This window comes from Bombina bombina, chromosome 3, assembly GCF_027579735.1.
Source record: "Bombina bombina isolate aBomBom1 chromosome 3, aBomBom1.pri, whole genome shotgun sequence".
NCBI lineage: Eukaryota > Metazoa > Chordata > Amphibia > Anura > Bombinatoridae > Bombina > Bombina bombina.
The window spans coordinates 221,699,915-221,726,740 of record NC_069501.1 but is presented as its reverse complement, the minus strand read 5'-3'; the positions used below and the strand labels follow the sequence as shown (position 1 = coordinate 221,726,740).

General features: G+C 38.4%; 1 protein-coding gene across 2 annotated transcripts in view; it reads left to right on the top strand.

Annotated features, from left to right (window-relative positions):
* The first annotated feature begins 4,270 nt into the window (after positions 1–4,270).
* Positions 4,271–26,826, top strand: part of TAOK1 (TAO kinase 1) — a 613,695-nt gene continuing 591,139 nt past the window's right edge. Inside the window, exon 1 of one of the 2 annotated variants that reach the window (XM_053706161.1) lies at positions 4,271–4,695. The gene's annotated coding sequence lies outside the window, so the exon portion shown is untranslated. The other variant, XM_053706162.1, reaches the window with a different exon arrangement.

The window sequence follows — 26,826 nt, the reverse complement described above, 5'->3', positions numbered from 1 at the left end:
CTCTCCCTCCCCTCTCTTTTGCTCTCTCGCTCCCCCCTTCTCTTTTGCTCGCTCTCTCTCCCCCCTCTCTTTTGCGCTCTCTCCCCCTCTGTTTTGCGCTCTCTCTCCCCCCCTCTCTTTTGCTCTCTCTCCCCCCCTCTCTTTTGCTCTCTCTCCCCCTCTCTCTCCCCCCCTCTTTTGCTCACTCTCTCTCCCCCTTTCTCTTTTGCTCTCTCTCCCCCTCTCTTTTGCTCTCTCTCTCTCCCCCTCTCTCTTTTGCTCTCTCTCTCTCCCCCTCTCTCTTTTGCTCTCTCTCCCCCTCTCTCTTTTGCTCTCTCTCTCTTCCCCTCTCTTTTGCACTCTCTCCCCCTCTCTTTTGCTCTCTCTTCTCCCCCCCTCTCTTTTGCTCTCTCTCCCCCTCTCTTTTGCTCTCTCTCTTCTCCCCCCTCTCTTTTGCGCTCTCTCCCCCTCTTGTTTGCCCTGTCTCTCTCCCCCTCTCGTTTGCTCTCTCTCTCCATCCCTCTCATTTGCTCTCTCTCTCCATCCCTCTCATTTGCTCTCTCTCTCCATCCCTCTCTTTTGCTCTCTCTCTCCATCCCTCTCTTTTGCTCTCTCTCTCCATCCCTCTCTTTTGCTCTCTCTCTCCATCCCTCTCTTTTGCTCTCTCTCTCCATCCCTCTCTTTTGCTCTCTCTCTCTCCATCCCTCTCTTTTGCTCTCTCTCTCCATCCCTCTCTTTTGCTCTCTCTCTCTCCATCCCTCTCTTTTGCTCTCTCTCTCTCCATCCCTCTCTTTTGCTCTCTCTCTCCATCCCTCTCTTTTGCTCTCTCTCTCTCCATCCCTCTCTTTTGCTCTCTCTCTCTCCATCCCTCTCTTTTGCTCTCTCTCTCTCCATCCCTCTCTTTTGCTCTCTCTCTCTCCATCCCTCTCTTTTGCTCTCTCTCTCTCCATCCCTCTCTTTTGCTCTCTCTCTCTCCATCCCTCTCTTTTGCTCTCTCTCTCTCCATCCCTCTCTTTTGCTCTCTCTCTCCATCCCTCTCTTTTGCTCTCTCTCTCCATCCCTCTCTTCTTTTGCTTTCTCTCTTCCCTCTTATTTTCTGTCTCCCCCTCTATTTTGCTCTTTTCCCTCCCCTTTGCTTTTTTCCCCCCTCTTTTTTGCTCTCTCTTCCCCTCTCTTTAGCTCTTCCCCATCTCTTTTGCCCCTCCCCCTTTCTATCGCCTTCCCCTCTCTCTCTCGAACACGCGCAAAGCTAGGTGTGTTTGTCCTCGTGTCGTCTCTACTGCGCATGACAGCTTCGGACAAACACACCTGGCCTTTTATATTATAGGATTGCAGCAGTTTTTAAAATGTCTTGTGAAAAAAATCAGAGAGCCAGTCAGCAATAACTGCACTGCTGATTTGCAGTACTGTTCCATATTTGACTGTTCTTTTCCAACAGCACTTTGTTCTGAATGCACTATGTTAAGGAAAACATACTCAGTACAGCAAGAGCACAGTGCTGTTTGAAGAGAACAGCGTGATGCAGAGCAGCGCTGCAAAGCGAAAGAGCCAACAGTTCCTGCATGTGTCTCATTCTTTCTGCAGACATACTGCATTTTCTGCGAGAACATCTTAGATCACAGTATGTTCTGCATTAGTAGTTGCTGACTCAAATAGATCCAAGGGAGTGAGCACAATGTTATCTATAAGGCACACAAACTAATGCTGTCTAGCTGTGAAAAACTGTCAAAATGCACTCAGATAAGAAGCAGCCTTTATGGGCTTAGAAATTAACATTTAAGCATACCTAGGCGTAACTTTCAACAAAGAATACTAAGAGGACAAAGCAAATCTGATTCAGCAAGCACTATCCAGGGTGCTGAATCAAAAATGGGCCGGCTCCTAAGCTTACATTCTTGCTTTTCAAATAAAGATAGAAAGAGAACAAAGAAAATGTGATACTAGGAGTAAATTAGGAAGTTGCATGCTCCATATGAATCATGAAAGAAAAAAAAAAAAATGTGATTGGAGGAAGCCAGACTCGTCATCTATATGCTAAACACAGAAGGAGATGCAGGCGGAGGATCAGCGGTATGTTTACCGTAACAAAATGGTAAGTATTTAAAAAAGAAGCATCTTTGTAAAGTTTAATGACAAAGGTGCTTCTTTTTTTAATACTTACCCATTTTGTTACGGTAAACATACCACTGATCCATCGCTCTCATCTTCTTCTGTATTTAACATATTGATGACAAATCCAGCTTTCTCCAATTGTTGCGTGCCCCACAAGCTGGACGCCAAAGGGAGCCTTCAAAGATTGGAGGAAGCCAGACTCGTCATTGATATGCTAAATACAGAAGGAGATGCGGGCGGAGGATCGGCAGTATGGTTACCTTAACAAAATGGTAAGTATTTTAAAAAAAAAAAACATTGACAAAGTGCTTTAATTCATTAAACTTTACAATAACTTTAAACAGGCACAAACAGATAAAAATACTTAATAAATATATATATATATATATATATATATATATATATATATATAGCAGAGTACTTGAGAAAAATCAGGACAAATCCCCAAAAAAGCATTTTCAGGCACAATAAGTTTTTATTATGATAAATGAGCAGTGTTGAATGCGCCTGGAGATATTTAGCTTTGCTTCGACTGAACTCGCCTGCTGAAAATAGCAAAATAAATTGGTGCTTTTTCTGGGATAAATATATGTGCATGTGCGATTCAAGAGCACGCTCAGACAAACACAGAGAACATTTGTTTAGACCAGCGGTAGCCAACCAGTGGTCCATGGACCACTGGTGGTCCACGAGATTTTGGTGGTCCTTGACACCATCAAGCAGGAATTAATCTCCTCTGATGGTGTCACCCCTGTCGTGCCGCAACTCCCTACAGTGCCTGGCTGGACATCAGTGAAAACCAACAGAGGAGGAGTTAAATTACAATCTCCCTACGCACGTTGTGTAGTACTGCACAACTTGCGTAGCTAGATTGTATTTTTATCTTCACCCGCCCGGCACGCTGCTCAGAGGAAGATAATTCCATTCTAAAGCCAGCAGAGGTTGGTATAGTCTTGGCTTGAAATAGTGGAATTAAAGTATTTAAAAAAAGAAAATCTTAAAAAAAGATTCTCATATTTAATTTATTTTCTTCCCTTTACCTGTCTCTTTGTAGTAGTTTTCCCAATTCCTTCAGATGGACTTACATCACTGTTTGTCTTCCTCCTCTCCATCTTTTTTTTTTTTTTTTTTTTTATTAAATATGAATTTTTCATTCTAATAATTTTCCCACGCACAAAGCCATTCCGCCTGAATTCCAGTAATTGCCATCCAGCAGATCAGCCATATCCCACCAGTATTATAGTAATTGCCAGTAACATCAGTTGTGGTTAGCTCACATACATATTGAGAGCTTTCTGATAATAACTTAATTTATTACTCCGATGTCTGTCCATGATCATAAATAGTTTTGAATAATTCCTAACTGGGGAGGTGATTTGGAAGTCTTGTGGCCCTTTTAAATATAATTCTTTTTCCCCACTTTCTGCCTCTCTGTTTCCAGCTCAAAAGTTGGCACTCACCCTTCATCTGTCATTTGGAAGTATTCTCTCAGTTCTGTCATTCAGTTAGTTAATTCCAAAAAATAATTCTTAAAAATGAGTAAATATATACATAATGTAAACTTAGCTATGGTTATACTAGTTATGTACAGTATGTGTTTATGTGTGTATGTATGTATTATACAGGTTTGTACCTTTTCTAAAAAAAAAAAATGTTAGTGGTCCACGGGATTCAAAATTGTGAGTTTAGTGGTCCCTGAGGTCTGAAAGGTTGGTGACCCCGGGTTTAGACAATAATAAGAGCTCCTTGTCTGCAGATTCAAGCCCACATTGGCTTCTTAAAATAAGGCAATGGGTGGGTGGTCTGGCTATTGAAAAACAACTGCAGCAACAGGTTATTTTTATAACAAAAGTTACGACTTAGCTGATCTATTATTCTATAACAAGACAACAGAAATATTTTAATTATTAGGTCCTTACTATCTTGCCGTCAAGAACCTCAACTGTCTGTAAGAGAGATGCAACATGTTGCAAAACACTTGACATGCAATTACTTATGTCAAGCCACCCAATTGTTTCTTACTATTGAAATTAAACAAGATAAGACTAAAGACAACGGATGGTTTAGGCTTCGGTGACAGCAACGGTGAGCAGATCAGACACCGGTCTGTGCTCTGAGCTTGCTGTCATTGAAGTGAGCAGGGCGGTGTGAGTTCTCGCGATATCCCCCGGGCGGGGCGACTCGGGAGTTGCCGGGCGCTGGAGACGCTGTGTGTGAATGCAGCGCAAGGCGGCCACAGGCCGAAGTGAAAAGCAGACAGCTAGCGCAGGTTTCTTAGTAAGTCGCCCACGATTATCGGACAGGAGTCTGCGATTTCGGGTCTTTTTCTGGCCAGTGAATGTACACAACTGCCTATTCTTCATACAGCGCCATCTCTACCATTACTGTGCCCACCCTTGGAGGGCAAAAGGCGGAGGCCAGGCTCCCGGTTACCTCAGCAGGCCGCAGTCACCACCACCAGAACTGCCGCCTTCTACTCCTCCTTCTCTCGCATTTCTCCGCCCCCACACCACCGGGGGCCGGCCTTTGTTTCCGGTGCTCGCTGCCCCTCCCCAGCTTCTATCTGGATTTGTGCTAGGCCGACTGGACTGGATCCTGAGAAAGGTAAAGACCTTGCTGCCTGGTGAGGGAGATTGTCCGTGTAATGTGTGACAGGAGCTGGTGTCACAGCGTGTTGAGCAGCCAGGATACTGCTAATGACACATGATCTGAATCTCCTAGGCTTTGCCAGTGGATAGAAGGGTAAGGCCTGTGACCCTGTACTGGGGCCTGGGATAAGCACATAGCAAGTTGACAGGATATCCCCGGAAGGGTTAGCTAAGTTTTATTATTTGAACTGATCAATCAGGGTACAGCCTTTTTTCTTATGATCTAAATACACAAAACATATACTTCAATATACACAAACTTCAGATGAGTAATGGTTAACACGGTTATTGGCCACATATCTAAACAGACCAAAAATGTATATATTTATCTGCACAGAGTGGGTGAGTGAGTCAGCTTGAGCAAAAGAACCCTGTGTGTGTTGCAAACTGGGGAATATTAACAAGTTGTGGCATCCTATGTAAGTTATTTAGAACTGTAATGTGACCATCTGGGTGTTATATTGGACAGTAGTGGTATGCAGTAAGTCTTGTTTTCATTGACAGCTTGTCTTTTAATTTTGTTCTCAAAGCAATTTCCAAGATAGCTAGTTGTCTACCTGTAATATGGACAATTTAACTTTTGGGCAATAATGCAATTTCAATAAGTATTTTAAAAACATAGTAATAAATATGACCACTAATAGTTGTTAGGGCAGCAAGCGCTGACAAGTACATGACAATGCAAAGCAAAGTGTTAGTTGCTTTTAATCGTTTTTTCCCCAGAGTTAATATTCTTATTAATTTCAGCAGTTGAATATTGTTTATACTGTGTTAAAATATCTGTTATTAATATTTTTGGTGTGCAACACTAGTAGTGATGAGGGGCACATGTCTTTGTTTTTAAGGCATTTATATTGTCAGATACTGCTTAGCAACAAGTTGAAGATCCTCAGACATTCCTTTAGTTCACCTTTTACATTGCAATGCTTTTTAGCTGTCATTCAATTGGTAAGCTTTGTGTTATAGAATTTATAGAAATGAAGCCGAAAGCGTTCCGGTATTTAAATGGTTAATTACTGGTTATCAGTTATGCCTCCTCTGACATGGGCAAACTTGATCATAGCTTGATTATGGACTTCTGGTAGTGTGCTAATCAGCCCTATCAAGGAATGCTTTCTGTCTCCCTCCTTTCTATCTTGCTCTGTGTTTGTATCTGACTGCTGCAATGCTGCAGATCTCCACTATCCTCCCATGACAAACACAGCCTGGATGTGTTTGTTACTGTAAATGTTATTCAAGAGGAGGAGGGGAGGCCTGGGAAAGCAACGGAAAGAGCTTTGAGGAAGGTTGGTGTCTTTGGATACTTATATTAAAGAAAGAAAGAAATGGAATTGTGTTTATCCTTAGCTGGTTTACATCTCAAATGCATCTACAATTATTTTGCTTTGCCAGCATAGGAATGACAGTCTTTAATTACAGCTTTGTTTTTGAGATGGGTGATTTACATGTTAAATGGTTGTGATCAGTTTGTTTTCATTGTGTTCATTGTGCTTGTAAGACATGAGTCTGAATGTTTGTTTAGATCCATAGTTGAAAGACCAGTGTTCTAGTCTTGCCAGTTTACTCTTTGTAAATACAAGTGGCACAAACATTCCTTTCTTAGATGTATGAATATTGGCACTGGATATTAAAAAAATGTGGTTTCTTTTTTATTGTTCATGGAGAGCAATTTACAGTATATACATTCAGGTGATTCATATATAAATAAGAAATTAAGCAATCAAGCTTTAGTTATTGTAATAAAGCTGTTTTAAATCATATTCTAATGTTTCTTTGCTGTGTGACATCAGTTAATCAATATTTCTTTTTTACAAAGGGCCAAGTGCATTACAGAAATACTATATTATGGTAAAAATGGGTGTACTATGACTAGATAGAGAGAAAAGATTAATATAAAGCCTCTAAGAAAAAAAGAGAATAGGTACTTCAAAATACAATAACCCAAAGAAAGCAAGGGGATTCAGCACTCTTTACAAAATTAACAAACATTATTTGTTTATACATCAGAAAAATACAACAAAATATTTCCATATCTCAACCAAGTAAAAATGAAACACAATATTCTAATACATTTATTTAAAGGGACATTGTACACTAGATTTTTCTTTGCATAAAGTTTTGTAGATGATCCATTTATATAGCCCATCTGGGAGTGTTTTTGCAACAATGTGTAGTTTTGCTGATTTTCATACTCCTAACCAAATTTTAGATGTATACTGATGTATACAGATTTTCAGATTGCCTCTGTTTGTATAAAAGGTCTTTTCATATGCAGGGGAGAGGGAGAGTGTCTGCGCTCAGCCCCTTTCAGTGGGTGTCCCTGCCTATACTCATCAACCCTGCTAAATAGGGAGCATCTAGGTAAGTTTTTAAAAGGTTTTATACTTTAGATCAGTATCTGTGCATATTCTTCTTTATAGTAGTGTCTATTACATGCAGTTAAATGAAAATTGGTGTATACTGTTCCTTTAATATTTTACAATGTTTTAGACTTTTCTCATGCAGCATTGTTAGTCCTGTTTTTTTTTTTTTTTTTTTCAAAACTCTTTCGAGAGTGACAGAACTCTTAATGTATCAATACAATTTGTATCAATTGTACTTCCAAGTTTTTGTGTGTAACATACTTCACAGAGAAGCAGTTTCTTATTAGTGGACAGGTGTTGTAACATACTTGTGGGTTTTGCTACCCTGCTTGAGAATCATTGTCCTACATGAATATAGTGTCTGGTTGACAATTTCTTTGAACATGAGTAACCATAGACCCTCTGTTAGTAAACATTGTAATGGAAATAACCAGTTAAAATGGTATCTTGCCTGTATTTGAAAAGTCCTATAAAACGATAGCCATTCACAATATTTTATTTAAAAGAGCAAATATACAGGAAGAATAAAATTTGAGCCAGTTAGAACATTTTAGAAGTCCATGTAATAGATTAAACTGAAAGAATATTTATAGTAGTGTACTTTGATTTTAAAAGATCAGTCTTACGTTTGGCAAGCGTGTCTCATTTTATTCTTTGTCTCCATATATTCTTCACATTATGAAAATTGTATTTATTTGAAGTATGCATTTGTCATTTAATCTATATCAAGAGCACTAGAACACACATGGGCAATGAGGGAGATTTGTCATTCTGCATTCTGGCATTATCATTGTGCTAATGATTTTTGATTTTACATAGTTGGATTGATAATTTTATATTTTTTGTATGCATTTGACTGAGGTAGGTTGACAAACCTGTTTAAAATGTAGGAGCCTAAAATACATTTAGGAGCTAGACAGTTGTATTTGAATATATATATATGAAGAATAACCTAAAATGTTAGAAGCCAAGGGTAAAGTTCTAGGAGCCAGTGGCTCCCTGGCTCCTGGGTTTGTGAGGCCATTGTTTCTCCTTGCTCCTCAATGAACACCAACATGCCGGATTTATATTATTTCCCAGAGTGCAATTTTTACTGTTAAAACATTTTAGCTACTGAATAACCCTATAAGAGAAATACTTAACCCCTTCCCGACGTTAGGATGTTCCATGGTGTCCTAACTCCGGTGGGCTTTAGCACCGTTAGGAAGGCATGGAACGTCCTAGTCGTTTGACTGAATGGGATTGCGGCCTGGAGGGCATGCCTAGCATCATAGGCATTTCCCCCCTGACCCGATCCCATCTCGATTGCGTGATTTCAATTTGTTTACATCGGAACAAGACAAAGTAGGCCCGTCATGAAAGGGTTAAGGGAACATTGTACTGTAAAATATTATCCCCTTTAATGTGTTACCAATTATTTATTTTACCTGCTTGACTGACTGTATTTACATTTTTTGTAAACGTCTCATTTACCTTTTATTTTGTTATTTGAAATAGATTCCTTTTCTTGTTGAAACCTCCACCTATATGTTTGTATGCTCTGTGGAAAAGCTATGTAAACAAGCTATACCGGCATAAATTAACCTCCCAGTGGGGGTGGTAATGAGAGCTATTTTGTTTCTGAGAAGCTGGTTTTACCAATTGAAGTTTTTCATCCTTAATTAAAATTTCAATACCTAACTGCTATACTCTGTGTACAAAAAGAGATAACAAGAGCAGGTCTTGTCTTTCTGCAGGATAACCCAATTTCAATGGGTTCATATATGAGCACAATAGGTGATGGCTTTTAAAGGGATACAAAAGATAAAAACAACAACTTTGTTTCAATAAAAATTAGTTTTAAACATTAGCTTTTCCTAATTCATTACGTTTACCTATTCTCCATTTTTAAATAATCCTCTTTCTATAATATACCGGTTTCCAAACCCCCTCTGTAGGACTCATATGAGTGCTATCAGGGGGTCTACCAGGGTAGAAAGAGTGGGGGGGGGGTTGTCGGAGGAGCGCATAAGTCTTTTGAGTAACGTTACCGATGATGTCACTGCCCCCTGCTGCAGCTTCCAGAGAGTAGCAGGTACGCTCAATCTATTTCAGAGCGTGTATGTGAGCGGAGCGGCTGGAGATAAGTATGAAGCTCAAAGAATCGCCCCTAGTAATAACAAGCAAAATGCTAAGATGTATTTATAATATTAGCTATCATATTTTTTCATACTGATAAATCCAAAAAATGCACAAGCACCAAGGTAATTCCCACTTATGGGTTTGCAACAAAATGTTTGCAGGTGTGCCAGCTAATAGACCTGCACCATGGTCTAAAAATATCCAATACAAAAATGATATAGCAGCACCACCAAAAAGAGTTAAAACATTTTTACTTTATTGTGCCAACTAAAACAGACAACATTTCGGACCAGTGTCATGACAGACATGATTAAGGACACTGGTCCGAAACGTTGTCTGTTTTAGTTGGCACAATAAAGTAAAAATGTTTTAACTCTTTTTGGTGGTGCTGCTATATCATTTTTGTATTGGATATTTTTTCATACTGCTCATTTGCTAATCCCTAAATTATTTGTGGGCAGCATAGTCTTCATGTCCATACAGTGCACATGTGTAAACAAATGGCAACTAGTGCGCATGCGTCAGCTCACGCAAAAATCCAATAATTATATGCACAAGCCTTAATGATGATGATTCGACAAGTTGAATAGAGGTTGAACCAGCCGCTCTGGTGGGCAGTCTAGAGTGATGTCACAGCCACAGTAAAATAGTTAATTCAAAGTATATTGAGGCATCGTTTTGATCTCCAAGTAGGTTGGTTTCATTCTATCACATTTTAACAAAGGATCGGTATGTGTTTTTAGGGGGGTAATTACCATTGTTTTGTAATCCTTTAATGAGCAAAACAATCATTTCAAATACAAAAATAAACACAATGGCACATTTTCTCATCCATTTAATACTCTACATTAAACAAGTCATTTGAAACGCATTGAGGAAACAATTTTCACAGTACAATGTTCTTGAGGACTGACATGGAGAGACACTGGACTAAATTATATTTTTATGTCATTTTTTTGTGGTTTCATTAGTGGTATTATTTTACATCATCTAGCAAGTTAGTATTTGCATTTCAAAATAAATAAGCCTTTTCTTTTATATCACTAATTTATTGAAGTCTTTCATTGAATTCTCATGACTTGCTTTTTTGTTTAAATGTTTGTAAAGTAGTAGCTAGGAAATAGTGTGGAATATTTTTTTTTTTTCAAAAGATAAAAATCAATTTGTACTTTTCATGAACACCACCATATTTATTTAACAGATTTTAAGGAGGCAGATCATTAATTAATTAAGCAGCACAGCACTAACATATACTAATTTAATCAAACCTGGTGTATTTGTAAATATATAGGAAAAAAGTGTGGTGAAATAAACCATAAAGTTATTTTGTAATACTAGGTTGGGGATTTCCACTAATCCCATACTGGTAAGAAATTATACATTTCCTATACATAATGAGTTGCTAAGTAAGTCTTGACTGGTAAATTTATAGTAATACTTGCCACGCCTGGCTATAAGCATATAGAAAAAAACTGCAGTGATGTATATTATATCCATATACTGTACAAGTTATTTTAACCCCTTAACGACACATGTCATACAGGGTATGTCATACACAAACTGGTCGTTAAAGACCAACGATGTACCCTGTACGTCGTTGGGGGTTTAAATCGCCTGGAAGCGATCCTGATCGCTTCCAGTCGCTTTCAAGGTATTGCCGTGATACCTCGATATTGAGGCATCACTGCAATACCTTTTTTAACACAAGCGATGGTGCAATCGTTGGTGGTAGCCGTTGCAGGGAGGCGGGTAGGCGGCCATCGCCGGTGTAGATTGCGTCAGAGGGGGCGGGATCATGTGCAGTGACATTGGGAGCGTGCACGGGGCGGGAGCGGGTGGGAGCCCTACACTATGAAACAAAGTTGTAAAAGGAAGGAGGTTTGAGAGGTAGGGGGACAATTTTATCTAAGCGATCTGGGAGGGGGTGGGGGTTGGTTATTGAGGGGGAAGCTACACTACAGAAAAGTAAATTAAAAAAATCAATAAATTCTCTCTCTCTCTCTCCTATCTATATATATATATATATATATATATATATATATATATATATATATATATATATATATATATATATATATATATATATATATATATATATATATATATATATATATATATATAAAAAAAAGGCTAATTTATAGGCAAACTTGTTACTGGCAGACAATAAGGTGGAGGGGGAGGGTTAGAGAGCTGTTTGGGGGGGATCAAGGAGGTTGGGGGGCTAAGGGGGGATCCTACACAGCAGAATGTTGTTTTATTTAAAAGAATAATAAAAAAAGCCTTTTATTTTAGTAGTACTTAAGATGGCGGGAACAATTGTGGGATGGGGGAGGGAAGAGAGCTGTTTGAGAGGGGTCAGGGAGGGATCAGGGGGTGGGATGTGTCAGGTGGGAGGCTGATCTCTACACTAAAGCTAACATTAACCCTACAAGCTACCTAATTAATCCCTTCACTGCTGGGCATAATATGTGTGGTGTGCAGCGGCATTTAACGGCCTTTATAATTACCAAAAAGCAACACCAAAGCCATATATGTCTGCTATTTCTGAACAAAGGGGATCCCAGAGAAGCATTTACAACTATTTGTGCCATAATTGCACAAGCTGTTTGTAAATAATTTCAGTGAGAAACCTAAAGTTTGTGAAAAAGTGAAAACATTTTTTATTTTATCGCATTTGGCGATGAAATGGTGGCATGAAATATACCGAAATGGGCTTAGATCAATAATTTTGGTTGTCTACTACACTAAAGCTAAAATTAACCCTACAAGATCCCGAATTAACCCCTTCACTGCTGGAGATAATACACGTGTGGTGCGCAGCGTCATTTAGGGGCCTTCTAATTACCAAAAAGCAACGCCAAAGCCATATATGTCTGCTATTTCTGAACAAAGGGTATCCCAGAGAAGCATTTACAACCATTTGTGCCATAATTGCACAAGCTGTTTGTAAATAATTTCAGTGAGAAACCAAAAGTTTGTAAAAAAAAATGAACATTTTTTTTTTTTTTATTTGATCGCATTTGGCGATGAAATGGTGGCATGAAATATACCAAAATGGGCCTAGATCAATATTTTGGGTTGTCTACTAAAAAACAATATATACATGTCAAGGGATATTCAGGGATTCCTGACAGATATCAGTGTTCCAATGTAACTATCGCTAATTTTGGAGTAAAAAAAAATGGTTTGGAAATAGCAAAGTGCTACTTGTATGTATTACCCTATAACCTCCAAAAAAAGCAAAACAAAACATGTAAACATTGGGTATTTCTAAACTCAGGACAAAATTTAGAAACTATTTAGCATAGGAGTTTTTTTGGTGGTTGTAGATGTAGAACAGATTTTGGGGATCAAAGTTAGAAAAAGTGTTTTTTTTTTTTCCATTTTTTCCTCATATTTTATAATTTTATTTTATAGTAAATTATAAGATATGATGAAAATAATGGTATCTTTAGAAAGTCAATTTAATGGCGAGAAAAACGGTATATAATATGTGTGGGTACAGTAAATGAGAGAGAAAAATTACAGCTAAACACAAACATTGCAGAAATACAAAAATAGCCTTGGTCCCAGATGGTCAACAAATGGAAAAATGCTCTGGTCATTTTTTTTTCTTTCATGATTCAGATACAGCATGCAATTATAAGCAACTTTCTAATTTACTCCTATTATTAATTTTTCTTCGTTCTCTCTCTATCTTTATTTGAAATAGCAAGAATCTAAGCTTACGTGCCGGCCCATCTTTGGTTCAGCACCTGGGTACGGCTTGCTGATTGGTAGCTAAATGTACCCACCAATCGGCAAGTGCTATCCAAGGTGCTAAACCAAAAATGGGCCTGCTCGTAAGCTTACATTCCTGCTTTTTCAAATAAAGATACCAAGAAAACTAAGAAATTGATAATAGGAGTAAATTAGAAAGTTGCTTAAAATCGCACACCCTATCGGAATCATGAGAGAGAAAAATTGAGTTCAGTGTCCCTTTAAAAAAAAAAACCATAACCCAATACAGTGGGCCGAACTTGTAGGGGAACAATACCCCATTATGTTACCTGTCTACAGGAAAATGAACATTTTTTTTATCACTTTGTCACAGCCTTCCACTGGGAGCATTATTGTTTACATGTTTTTTTTATTAAAGTTACACTAAAGTCAAAATGAAGCTTTCATGATTCAGATAGAGCATGCAATTTACTTGTATTATACATTTTTGGCTTTTTATATGCACACTTTCCAAGGCAGCAGCTCCTACTGAGAATGTGCACAAGTTCAGAGTATACGTATGCTAGTCTATGATTGACTGATGGCTGTCACATGATACAGCAGGCCGGAAAATGAGGGAAAAAATAAATTGTCAGAAGAAAAAAATCACTACTGCTTATTTGACATTCAGAGTATGTTAAATTGCCTTGTCTTTCCATTGTGCACTTCTTAAAGGGTCAGTGTAATGTAAAATTGTTTTTTCCTTAAAGGGACTTATATACACTAGATTTTTCTTTGCATAAATGTTTTGTAGAGGATCCATTTATATAGCCCATACAGTGTTTTGCTTATTTTTAAATAACATTGCTCTGATTTTCAAACTCCTAACCAAGCCCCATACCTTTTCCTATGCAGGGGGAGGGGGGGGGGGGGGAGTGTCGGCTTTTTCCCTCGTGCAGTGGCTGTTCCAGCTACCTATTTAAAGACAGTCTAGTCCAAAATAAACGTTCATGATTCAGATAGAGAATGTAATTTTAAACAACTTTCCAATTTACTTTTATCACCAATTTTGCTTTGTTCTCTTGGTATTCTTAGTTGAAAGCTAAACCTAGGAGGTTCATATGCTAATTTCTTAGACCTTGAAGGCCGCCTCTAATATATGAATGCATTTTGACAGTTTTTCTCCACTAGAGGGCATTAGTTTATGTGTATCATATAGATAACATTGAGCTCATGCACGTAAAGTTACCTAGAAGCCATCACTGATTGGCTTAAATGCAAGTCTGTCAAAAGAAGTGAAATAAAGGGGCAGTTTGCAGAGGCTTAGATACAAGGTAATCACAGAGGTAAAACGTATATTATTATACCTGTGTTGGTTATGCAAAATTAGGGAATGGGTAATAAAGGGATTATCTATCTTTTAAAACAATACAAATTCTAGTGTAGACTATCCCTTTAACAGAGCTAAACTGGAAGCTTCTAAGTAACTTTTTAAACCGTTTTATACTGGATTTTTATATCAGTATCTGTGCATAATATTCTTTATAGTAGTGTCTATTACAGGCAGTTATATGAAAATTGCTGTATACTGTCCCTTTTTAAAGGGACATGAAACCCAATAAAAAAAAATTGTGATTCAGATAGAGAATACAATTTTAAAAAACATTCCAATTTACTTTTAATATCTAATTTGCTTCATTCTTATTCTTATATATAGCTATATCTCCTTTGTTGAAGAAATAGCAATGCACATGGGTGAGCCAATCGCATGAGGCATCTATGTGCAGTCACCATTTAGCAGCTACTGAGCATATTTAGATATGCTCTTCAACAATTTCAAGAGAGTTAAACAAATTAAACAATTTAAGTTAATTTGAAAGTTGTTTAAAATGGCATGTTCTATTTAAATCAAGAAAGAAAAAATCTGGGTTTCACATCCTGTTAATATATTTTCAATTACTTGTTATACTAGCTGCAGAGTGCAAAATGTATGAGAAATTGCATTTTCAGGTTCATTTGCGTATATGAAATTGCTAGTTTTGTGCTTTTAAACCACAGCCTATTGAAATGGGTTGAGCTTGCAGGTAATATCAGATCTCATTATGTTATCACTTTGTGTACACAAACTTGCTTCCTTACCTTATATCCGTTTGTAAAACAAAGCTCAATACTTAGAGAGAACAATGAAAAATTATCATTTAATTAATCAACTATCCTGCACCCCACTGGGAGTGTAACTTCTACTGCTGGATGTGTTTTCTCAGGCTTGTCAATAGCCGAGATTCCAGTATTGAAACTTTCAGTGTTGGTTGGAATCCATAGGCTAAATCAGCTATTTCAAATGCCGAAATAAGGGTAAATGAGCTACTTGTAAACATTATAATACACTCCTGCAGGTAAAATGGATCATTGGGAACAATTTAAAGGGGAGACATTTTTGGCTGAACTCTCCCTTTAATTATACAATTCCAGCGTTCTTCACAGAAAATTTTGCTAATATGGGTGGCATCATGATGTCCTGGGATACGGGCAGTGTAATATTTTCTAATATATAATTTTCTGCTATTCAAAGCACAAATTAATTTCATAATTGTTAACATAAATATATTTAATGATACTTTTTGCAATACACATTTGAACATTTTTAATGTTAGTTAATTTTAGCTTAATATTGGCTAAAATTGTAGCCGGGTGGTAAGTAAAATCAGCCGGGTGTGCTGTGCACCTGCTAAAAAGGTCCTGGGAAGAACACTGAATTCTTCTGTATTTAGTGGTCCTTTAAGTTCAGAAATGTTCAGTATTGGTGGAGGTACAATAGGCAAAATCACCTTTTTCAAATTAGAAAATAAAGGTGATGAATCTATTTGTAAACAATTTTATTCACTCCAATAGATAAAATGGATAATTGGGAGCACATTACAAGAGAGAAAATATTAATGTACAGTTTTTTTTTTTTTTTTCACATTTTAGACCTAGACTCTAGACAATCTCTCATATTAGGATTACACATTATTTAATTTATAAGTTTATAAGTCTTAAATTATGATGTGGTTTTCTTACTTTTTTTTTTAAAATGATCCACATGCTCTATATACAACATATATAATTAAAATAGTTTTTTTCTTTTCTTCTTTATTTGTTGTTTTCAGTTCTCCGCTTTAGTAGGCTGTGATGCTGCATCCTGATATAAATAACCTTATCCTGAGATATCCTAGTTTGAAATAATGTTAGAAATGTGTGAGACAACTGATGTCTATCTATCAAGCAGCCAGACAAGTTTTACATCAGTAAAACTGATTATGCCCGGTCAGTCAAACTAATCGAACTAAATCTACAAACTAATGAGATTCAGCACACGCCATACTCCTTTCATATATTTATGTTTAAATAATTTTTATTGTTTTATATTTTTCGAAGAACAAGAGTACATAAAATGAATTAACATAACATAAATTATCCTTTCTTCTGTTGTCTTTTGATTTTGGAAATACTGCATTACATGTGTACAATGACATACAAGTTATAAAACCTAAACATACTGTGTTGTTGATTGGTCACACAATTATCTCATCCTTCAGCAGTTTCCCATATCTTGGAGTGTATAATCTGTTAAATATAGGGTTGGGTAACTTGGATTTAAAACCTTGAGGATTAACAATTGAAAAAAAGGGGGTTGTAGGGATAGGGGGAGTAGGGGTGAGTGACGTCGTCTTGTGTCTCAGACCATGTTATATGTATATCAATGTGTTTGGTGTGGCTATAGTCTGATGGTCAATTAGATCTCTGATCTTCAGTTATCTCGCATGGTTGAGGACCCATTGCTTATCCAATAGTACCACACTGCTTGGATTGTTTCCCTGTTATCTAGTGTACTTGATGCTGCCTCGTACATGGTGTATGTGTGTTGGATTTTATTGTATATCTCTGTCCAAGTTGGAGTTCCAGTTTTCCAATATTTAGCTATGCATATCCTCGTGATTGTGCATAAGATCTTAATAAATGTATTGATATGTTTATGGAATTTACTGAAATGTTCATGTAATAAAGCTTGTTGGATCGTGAGATTGATATTTTCTTCTAGCATCTGACTGAGGAACGTGGATAGTCTGTTCCATATCCCCCTCACTTCTCTGCAGTCCCACCACATGTGTCTGTAAGTCCCTATTTCTCCACAACCCCTGTAACATAATCTGCTGCCTTGGGGGTGCATATGGGCCGTTCGTGTTGGGGTTAAGTACCACCGATGGATTGTTTTGGTAACATTTTCTTTAAGGTCTACACTAATCAATCCTTTTTCTGCATTTTGAAACATTGATTCCCATACCTTTTTGTCTTTACAAATAAGTAGTTCTTGTTCCCAGGCCAGCATAGTCAAGGTCTTGGAGGTGTTGTGGTTGGTCTGTATAGACACATATAGTAGAGATATGGTGCGTTTGTTGCGTTCTTCTGTTTTACAGAAGGTTTCTATAGGTGTGGTGGTCTCTTCTCTAGGGTGTTTTAAATATGTTTGTAGGGCAGAGTGTATCTGTAGGTATATGTACCAATGTAGCTTCAGAGGGTCAATCTTTGTCTGCAGTTGGTTAAACGTCGGTATGTTTCGTCCTGTTAAGTAGTCTGCCACCCTGTATAAACCTTTGTTTTCCCATTTTTTTAAGTTGAGTCCAGAGGTCTTCTGGTATTATGTATCTAAGTGGTATTGATAGGGAGTATTGCTGTAATAGTTTATATTTTGTTTTCGCTGTTTTCCAGATCTTTACAGTGAGGTTTGTGGTGTAAGGTGTAGATGTCTTTCCGTCTTTCTGTGCCCTCCCTGGGTCCCAAATAATTAGGTCTTCCTCATCCCAACCTCCTATGTTCGCTTCCACCTTGGGCCATATAATTCCCCTTGATCTCTTCAGGAGTAGTGAATCTTGAGCCAGTCTGGCTGCATTGTAGTAGTCTATTAAATTTGGTGCTCCAATGCCCCCGAGTGACTTATGTCTGGTTAAGATAGATTTTGCTATCCTGTTTGATTTATCTCCCCTAATGAATGCTGAGATGTCTTTTTGCATTGTTTCTAATTCTGGTTTTATTATTTTTATCGGAAGGGTTCTGAATAAATATAGTATTCGTGGCATGGCATTCATTTTAACCGCCGCTATTCTACCTAGCCATGAGAAGTTAAAGCTCTTCCATTTTGCCATGTCTCGTCTTATTTGCTTAAATAGTGGGGTGTAATTTACTTTATATAGCTGAGTGGAGCAAGTTGGGATCTGAATTCCCAAGTATTTTAGTGTGTGTTTCATCCATTTAAAATTAAATTGTGTTTCTAATAATGTTTTAGTTTGTTGGGGTATCGCAATGGGCAGGGCTTCACATTTGTCTGGATTGATTTTTATATCCCGAGATGGTTGAGAATATCTTTATTGTCTGATAGAGGTTCGGCAGAGATATTAATGGGTTCGTCAAGGTCAGCAAGATATCATCAGCAAATAGAGAAAGTTTGTATTCTGATGCATTTATTTTAACTCCTGATATGTCTGGATGTAAGCGGATCGTGACTGCTAATGGCTCTATACAGAGTGCGAAAAGCAATGGGGACAGGGGGCACCCTTGTCTGGTACCGTTCCGTATTGGAAAGGATTTCGACTTATATCCTGTTGAGGAAACCTGGGCTTCTGGGCGTGAGTATATTACTTTTAAAGCTTTTATGAATCCTTCCTCGAAACCCATATGGTGTAGTGTTAAGAACATATAGTCCCAATCTATTCTATCAAACGCCTTCTCCGCATCCAAAGATAGGAGCAGAGAAGGCGTTCGTGTCTCTCCCAAGAATTGTATTAAATTGGTAACTTTTCGGATGTTGTCTGGGGCTTCCCTGTCCTTAATAAATCCCACCTGGTCTGGATGAACCAAGTGGGGGATGATGTGCTTAAGTCGATTTGCGATTACTTTTGTAAATATCTTAAGATCCTGATTTATAAGAGATATTGGGCGGTAATTCTGGCATTTTTTGTGGTCTCTATCCGGCTTGGGTATCACAACTATCTTGGCAGCTAATAGATCTGGGGGAATATCTCCTCCTTCCATAATGTGATTACAGAATTTTACTAGGTGTGGGGTAAGTGAATTTTTAAATAATTTGTAATATTCAGCTGGGAAGCCATCTGGTCCTGCTGTTTTTCCCGTTTTAAGGTCTTTGATGGCTCCTAGTATTTCTATTGTGGAGATTGGGACATTGATTGCTTCCCTCTGTTCTAAAGTTATGTTAGGTAATTGAGTTTGGGAGAAGAATTTTAAAGACTTTGTTTCTGTTTCTTGATTACGTGTAACTTTTTCCCCATTATACAGTTCCCCATAGTTCCTTGCGAAAGTGTCTACAATTTCTTGTGGGTGTGAGGTCGTGGTGTTGTTATGTGTCTCAATTAGTGGGATCACCGAGGCTTTACATTTTTCCCTAATTTTGTGTGCCATGTATTTATCGGGTTTGTTCGCAAATATAAAGTATTGTGCCTGGATTTTGTGAATGGCTCTAGTAGCTTGTATATGAAGTAATGAGGCTAAAGCGGATCTTTTAGTTTGGAGTAATTTTAAGTTAGCTTTATTTTTGTTATATTTATGTCGCCTTTCTAACTCCTCAATCTCTGTGTGGAGCTGTTGTAGTTGTTGTCTATATTTTTGAACCTGTCTTGCTTTTTCTTTAATTAGTATCCCTCTGAGGACCGCCTTGTGAGCTGCCCATGTAAACCCTGGATTAGTTGTGGCTTCTGTGTTTATGTGCCAGTATTCGGTTAATTGTTGTAATATGTTGTCGAATGTTTGGGTGTTTTTAACATAAGATGGATCAAAAGTCCAAGTTCTGCTTCTGTCTGGGTCTTTAATGCCGTTAATCTGTAGGGTGATTATGGAATGGTCAGACCACACACAGGTGTGTATTTGTGAGTTGTTCAGTAGAGGTTGTAAGATTTGACTAACATATATATATATAATCGAGTCTGACATAAGTTTTGTGTGCTGCCGAGTAGAAAGTTGTGTCATCTGTTTGACCATACATGGTACTCCATGTCTCAATCAGGGAGTGAGGAAATAGGGTATCTCAAATTGACTTGACTATATGATTGTGTCTGGTCTGTTTACTGGTCAGAGGTTTGGTGTCTGTGGGTTTAATAGGTAGCGTAGTGACATTAAAGTCCCCTGCCAAAAATATTTTAGTATGTGACCATTGGGTGAGCAAATGTGATATATGATGAAAAAATTTATGTTGGTTCTCATTTGGTGCGTATATATTACATAGTGTAATTTCTGAGTCTAGTATCCTACCTCTTACAATTAGGTATCTCCCATCAGTATCCGTTATGGATTCTGTGGTAAAATTGAGAGATGAGTGTATCAAAATGGATGTGCCACTTTTTTTGGATTTTGCAGTGGAGTGATAGTGCGTGTCAAAATGTTTTGCCCAATATTTTGGAATGTTGTCTTTAAGTAGATGTGTTTCCTGGAGGAACAGTATATTAGCTTGTAGGGACTTGTATTGTGTCATTGCTATTCTTCTTTTAACGTTAGTGTTCAATCCCCTCACATTGTGGGATAATATCTTTATTTTAGGGTTCATAGTGCTGTGTCTGTACGTGGGTGTTGTAAAAGGAAGTGTTTTACCTTTACTTCTCTGGGTTGGATACCTTGCTGAGTTGTGGTCAGGAGATCAGGATTGCATGAATTGGTTTCTGCTTTGTCTGTGTTGGTCTTTGTTGTGTCGTCACAGGGGAGGGGGGAGGAATCAAAAAGAGAAAACATTAATAATAAACACTTAATAAATAACAGCTTAGAGTCCTCAACATTAGGACCCTTTATAAGTGAACAGTGAAATATCATAAAAATAAGTAAGTGAGAGTCTATCACACTGGGGGGAAGCTGTATCTTCACCACAGTATGTAACTTTTTTTTAAAATTAGAACCTGGGGAGAAACCTTAAAGGCAGGAATACACTTTTGTAATACCCATAGAAGGTTAGAACCTAAGGGATTGTATCCTCATGTATTCTTGAGGTAGACCAGATTCAGTTCAGTCTTTAGTTCTTTGAAATGTTCATCTTTGTCTTCTTCTTTATGAAGAACAGTTCTTATGGATAGTTGCAGGTCTGATCTCTCGCCGAATCTCCTAGGAGATCTTCCCTCCTACCTCTTTGGTCTTTTGTCTCTTGTGGTTGATCTTCTGCCATTTGGATAGGTCTGATTGCCTGCCTGAGTCTTTGTCTTTTGTTGGGTTTATTGTTGGTATTGGAATATTAGGGGTCTCCAGATCTAAGATCTTACAGATCTCTAGGATATCTTCAGGATCTTTAAGTGTGATCGCCTTAGAGTCTTTTATGATGTATAAAGCAAACAGGAACCCCCACCTGTACTGAATTTGGTGTTTTCTGAGTAAGGTGGTAAGGGGGCGCAGGGTTCCTCTTCTCTGTAGTGTTCGCATACTGAGATCTTGAAATAATTGGATTACGTTGCCTTGGTATTTGAAAGTTGGGTGTTTTCTTGCTGCTTGTAGAATTTTGTCTTTATCAGGAAAAAATGTGAGTTTGACTATAATGTCTCTTGGGGGTAGACCTGGTTTAGGCCTTGGTTTCAGTGCTCTGTGAGCTCTCTTTATATGATAGACATAATCAGTTGGAGAGTTTGTGATATGAGTGAAGAGCTGGGTGAGGTATGCTGGTATATCCGTGGGGATCACTTCCTCTGGGACTCCTTTGAGGCGAATATTATTCCTCCTGCTTCTATTCTCCAAATCCTCTATTTTATCTTGGAGTTCCTCACATGTTTGTTGTTGCGTAGACATGGTTTGTGCCATTTCATCCATTTGTTCCACCATAGCATCCTTTTGGTCTTCTAATGTCTCCATTCTATTGCTCATTTCACATAGATCAGATTTGATTTCAGATAGGCTATTGGTCACTGATGAATGAATGGAATCAATTTTCTCCCACAATTTTTCAAAATTGTCAGTAATGTCTTTTTTGGACACTAGATTTTTGAGGTCAGCCTTTGTTAATGGGCTAGCATCTTGTGACATTTGATGAGTTTCGGTGTCAGATTCTTCTTCCATGTCTGTGTCCAGTAGTTGTTTATTTGTCTGGGATGGTTTAAAGAATGTTGACACAGTTGATGATTTTATTGTTTTCTCACCTTTAGTGGATCTCTTAGACGCCATCTTGGTGATAAATGAGTGTAGATAAGACAAATAATCAGTTAGTTTGCAAGAGTTGTGTGGTAGAGACACTCATGATATTTAGTGAGACATAAAAGTGTCTTTAATGGAAATATGGCGGCAGGCAAAATATGAAGATATGTAAATAGGCAGGTTATTACTTCAGATTCATAGCAATAATAATCATGATGTGTTGTAGTGATATGCTAGCTGGAGTATCTTCATCCCCAGTGTAATTCGAGTAGTTGATCACAGTTCACATAGGGCTTAGCTTTCTGTAAATGACCTTCTCCCCAGGGCAGTTGTCCTCACAGGACGATCACGGGAAAGGGTATAGGGGATATGACCTGCCTCCCTTGAGGGGTGACAGGAAAAGGAAGGGGAGAAGGCTCCGAGGGCTTCTTCAGTCTAAATGGTATTAAGCTGTATTGCAGGGCCAAGCTGTAGCTATGTTACCAGGGGTTATATCGTTTCTATGGGAGAGGGAGAACAGAAATGGTAGTTGTGTGAGACTATTTCCCAATCTATTGTTGTTGTATTCGGCGTAATAGCTTTTAATGAGTTGGTGGAATGAGTCCCAGTGAATAATCAAATAAAAGGCTTTTCCCTCACCTGGTGAAGAAGGTTGCAGGGATAATTGCCCTTTATCTATCAGTGCATAAAAGCAGTTAAGCTCTTCTTTAAGGCAGATGTGGGGATAGAAAATTTTGCAACAATTCCCTGGCAGAAAGACTGCAGCAGTATGGGCCCTCTGTGCTAGAACCTGACAAGTGTTTAGAGATGGGTGCTCGTGATCCCCGCACACAATATAGGGAGATTTTGCTTTGCTGCTGACTGTCAGAGAGTTATATGTGCAGGGCCTCCACCTTAGGCCAAAATATCTCTGTCTCTTATGGTTAGTAGGGAAGCCTCTAAGGTCAGTTGCCCCTGCCTTGTGTGCACTTTACAGGCTTTGATAGTGTGGGTATTACAGTTCAGCTCTATATTGAGTGTATTGATTTAAATTTGCATCAGTGTCGAGCGCAACAGGCTTTTATTGTGCAGCGTTTTACTATGAAGGAAAAGCTGACCTCGCTGCTATTCAGTGATGTGTAGTGACCTGCCTCCCCTCCAATATGCCCCAGAGACAGTGATGGGCAAAACAACATCTATAGGGTCAGCAGTACTCACCAACCTCTGAGAAAATGCTGATGTGGGCTGGTAAGTCTCCTCTATTGCCGATGTAGGCCTGATGAAAATGGCGGCCGTTCGCGCCACTGATTCTGCTGACACTGTTTGGGGTCTAGGCTGCACCTGTAAAAGTGCCGGTAAGTAGCTTGGGCTGTGATCGCCCTTCGTGTCTGCCGATTGCTCCTTCTGTGGGGCTTTTTGCTTTGGAAGCCCGGTGTTACTGAGAGTGATCTCCGGATAGCTTCGTTGCGTGAGGCTGGCCGCCGCTTGTAATTGCTGCTCCCCAATCCTCCGGAGCTCAGTTGGTTATGTGGTGGGTCCTTGGCCAGGCGGTTATTAGGAGTCAAGCTTATTTGTCGTGGGTCGCTTCTCTCAGAAGCCTTACTAGTCGGTTTCTTGTGTTCGTGGCATCCGCTGTAGGCCGAAGCCCCGGCCTTTCCTAATTATGTGCCGGTTCGCTTCTTCCTGGTTTTGAAATAGTCGTCCCAGAATGCTCAAAATGACATCTGAAGTGGCAGACCACAGTTGGGCACTATCTCACTAGTGTTGGTGGAATTCTATCTCCAAATTATATGCAGGGATGTGAGAAAATAATAAAATTTAATAAAATTTACACGGAGCACTCCCTTTCATATATTTAGGAGGTTGGTTTAATTTTTTTCCATGCTGCTGTTTGTTTTAGATTTCAGAGCAATTGATCTTAATCCAATAACTTTGTTCTCCCAGTTATGCCACAATTCATTTCTAGAATATGATGGTTATAGTCTGCTTTAGCTATCCTGGGGACACTTGCAGTATTGCTGCTATTCATGAAATGTCTCTCATCTTAATTATGGGCAGAAAGCAGCTTGCACCTATTTTCGGCCATTTACTATAGGAACTAGTATGCAGTTTTAATGTGTTATTATCACTTAAATGGACTTGAAACACCATTTTTTTCCCATGAGTAAAATAGATCATAAAATATTAAACAATTTTCCATTTTACTTTTATTATCAAATTTTCTTCATTCTCTTGATATCCATAGTTGGAGGAGCCGAAAGTATTGGGAGCTACTAACTGAACAAATCGGGATAGCCAATGGCAAGAGGCATATATGTGTAGACACCAATCAGCAGCTAGCTCCCAATAGTGCATTGCTGCTCCTGAGCCTACCTTGGTATGAACAAAGCAAGGTAGCTAATAGAAGTAAATTGCAAAGTTGTTAAAAATTGTCTGTTCTATCTCACTGGTTTTCAAACCTGTCCTCAGGCCTCCCTAACAGGCGACATTTTGAGGATATCTGAACTGAAGCACAGGTGAAATAATCATCTGATTAGTAAATATGGTTATTTTACCTGCTCTCACCCAAGGTAATCTTAAAAACCTGGCCTGTTGGGAAGGCCTGAGGACAGGTTAGAAAACCGTGCTCTATCTGAATCATGAATGGAAAATTTGGGTTTTATATTCCTTTCATTAATTCTTGAGTTTGGTCTCCTTCCTTACTAACTTGGTTCACTAACTGTCTTTCTAATATTTCATGCTGGATGTTCTCTCACTACCTTAAGCTAAATCTCTCCAAACCTGAGCTCCTTATTTTCACATCTTCTTCCAATATCCCTACCCCCCAACTTTCTCTAACTGTTGATAATAACATCACTACCCAAACCCTGCATGCCCGATCTCTCTTTCACATCCAGTCTTTGGCCAATTCCTGCCAGCTTCACCTTAAAACATCTACAGAATTTGCCACTTCCTCACACAAGACACAATTAAGACTGTAATCCATTCTCTCTTCATTTCCTGCCTTGACTATTGCAACTTCATCCTCTCTGGCCTCCCTAGCTGCCATCTATCTCTCTTACATTTCATAATAATTGCCTCTGCCAGGTTGATCTTCCTTACACATCACTCCTAAACTGCTTCACCTCTCTGCCAGTTCCTTCACTAGCTTCCTTTAACCTCTAGTATAAAACACAAAATCCTGACTCTCTCAATAACACTGCTCCACCCTATATCTCCAACCTCGTCTCCAGATATACTCTCCTTCCTTATCTCTGCTCATGACCTCCTTCTCTCCTCCTCTCTTGTTACCTCCTCACATTCCCGTCTACAAGACTTCTCCAGACTGGCCCCTATTTTGTGGAACTCTCTGCCTTGCTCCACAAGACTGACTCTCTGCTAGTTTTTAAACTTTCAAGCGTTCCTTAAAGACTCTACTGTTCAGCCATGCATATAATACACACTAACATTTTCTTATCTTAGTTCCTATCATCCTTTAGTTATCCCCTTGAACACCCTTAGCATGTAAGCGTATGAGCCCAGCTGTTTTGTAGATCACTTTCATGAGAGCTGATTTACAACAGTGGAACTCTTAGAAGGGGCCCTCTATCCCTTTGTCTCCCTTAATTGTTACCTTTCCCTGTATTACCGATGCCGAATCTGTTTGCACTCTTCAAATAACTGATAATAATAATGCTCAGTAGGAACTGGTGCCTCAGAAAGTGTGCATATAAAAAGATTGTGCACATTTAGATAATGGGAGTGAATTGGAAAGTTGTTTAAAATGGTGTCTATCTTAATCATGAAAGTTAATTTTTGATTTGACTATCCCTTTTAGTAGTAGAAAGTGTCCAGTATGTAATAGAATAAAGAAGACAGTACAAATCATATAAACAAAATTATAATGGCAAGGTAAGATAGTGTTGGTAAAATTGCCTCTGTGTCTTTAATAAAATGTGTATTATTCTGTCACAAAGTTAGGGTAATCTTAATATGAAACCGGGATAGAAAAAAGTAAAACGTTTGAAAGATAATAGCCCAAGGAGAAAGAAAGGCATAGGAGAAGTGGTGTGTTTAGTACAACGTTGCTTTAAAGACAAACGGTTGTTTTTGGCAGTGTTTTTAAAAAAAGAAAAAAAAGAGCACTAATTTGATGGAGATTGAGAAGATGGGGTCTTTTGAGGTGAAAGGATGTCATAATTCTGTAGATATGAGAGCGGCAACCAGCAGGGTTCTCTACAATTACAGTATGACCTGCAGATATGCTCAAACAAGCTTGATTTATGACTCTATAAGACAGTAAAAAAGTAGAACAGTGGTCAAAAAGATGAAATAAGACATTTTAGAGGTAAAGAAAAAAGGTTAAAAATGTATTTGTAAGTATCAGCTATGCCATCTGCACCATGGGGACAGTGATTCTTGCATAAAGTTTCTATCTACATTATAAAGTATGTTGAGACAAAATTCCCCCGACATTTTTCACGACACTTAATGGACGAAACCCTGAAAAAATCAACTATTGAGGATTGTGTTCAGGAATTCACAGGATCTTGGATCAGTATTGGATATTCAAAAAGTATTTGGAAGATAGGATGCCAGATCTGTGATACGATGATTAGAAGGGAAATACGATCATTGCAAACCTCTGAAAAGCAAAGCGGTCCAGAATGAGAGGACCCATAAAATATAACCGTTTATATAACTGATATATTTCACTTCCAGTTACTTGAATCTGTGAGATAACATGTTAGAAAAAAACTGGTAAACATTGTTCTCTTGAGATGTTTCTGTCTAGA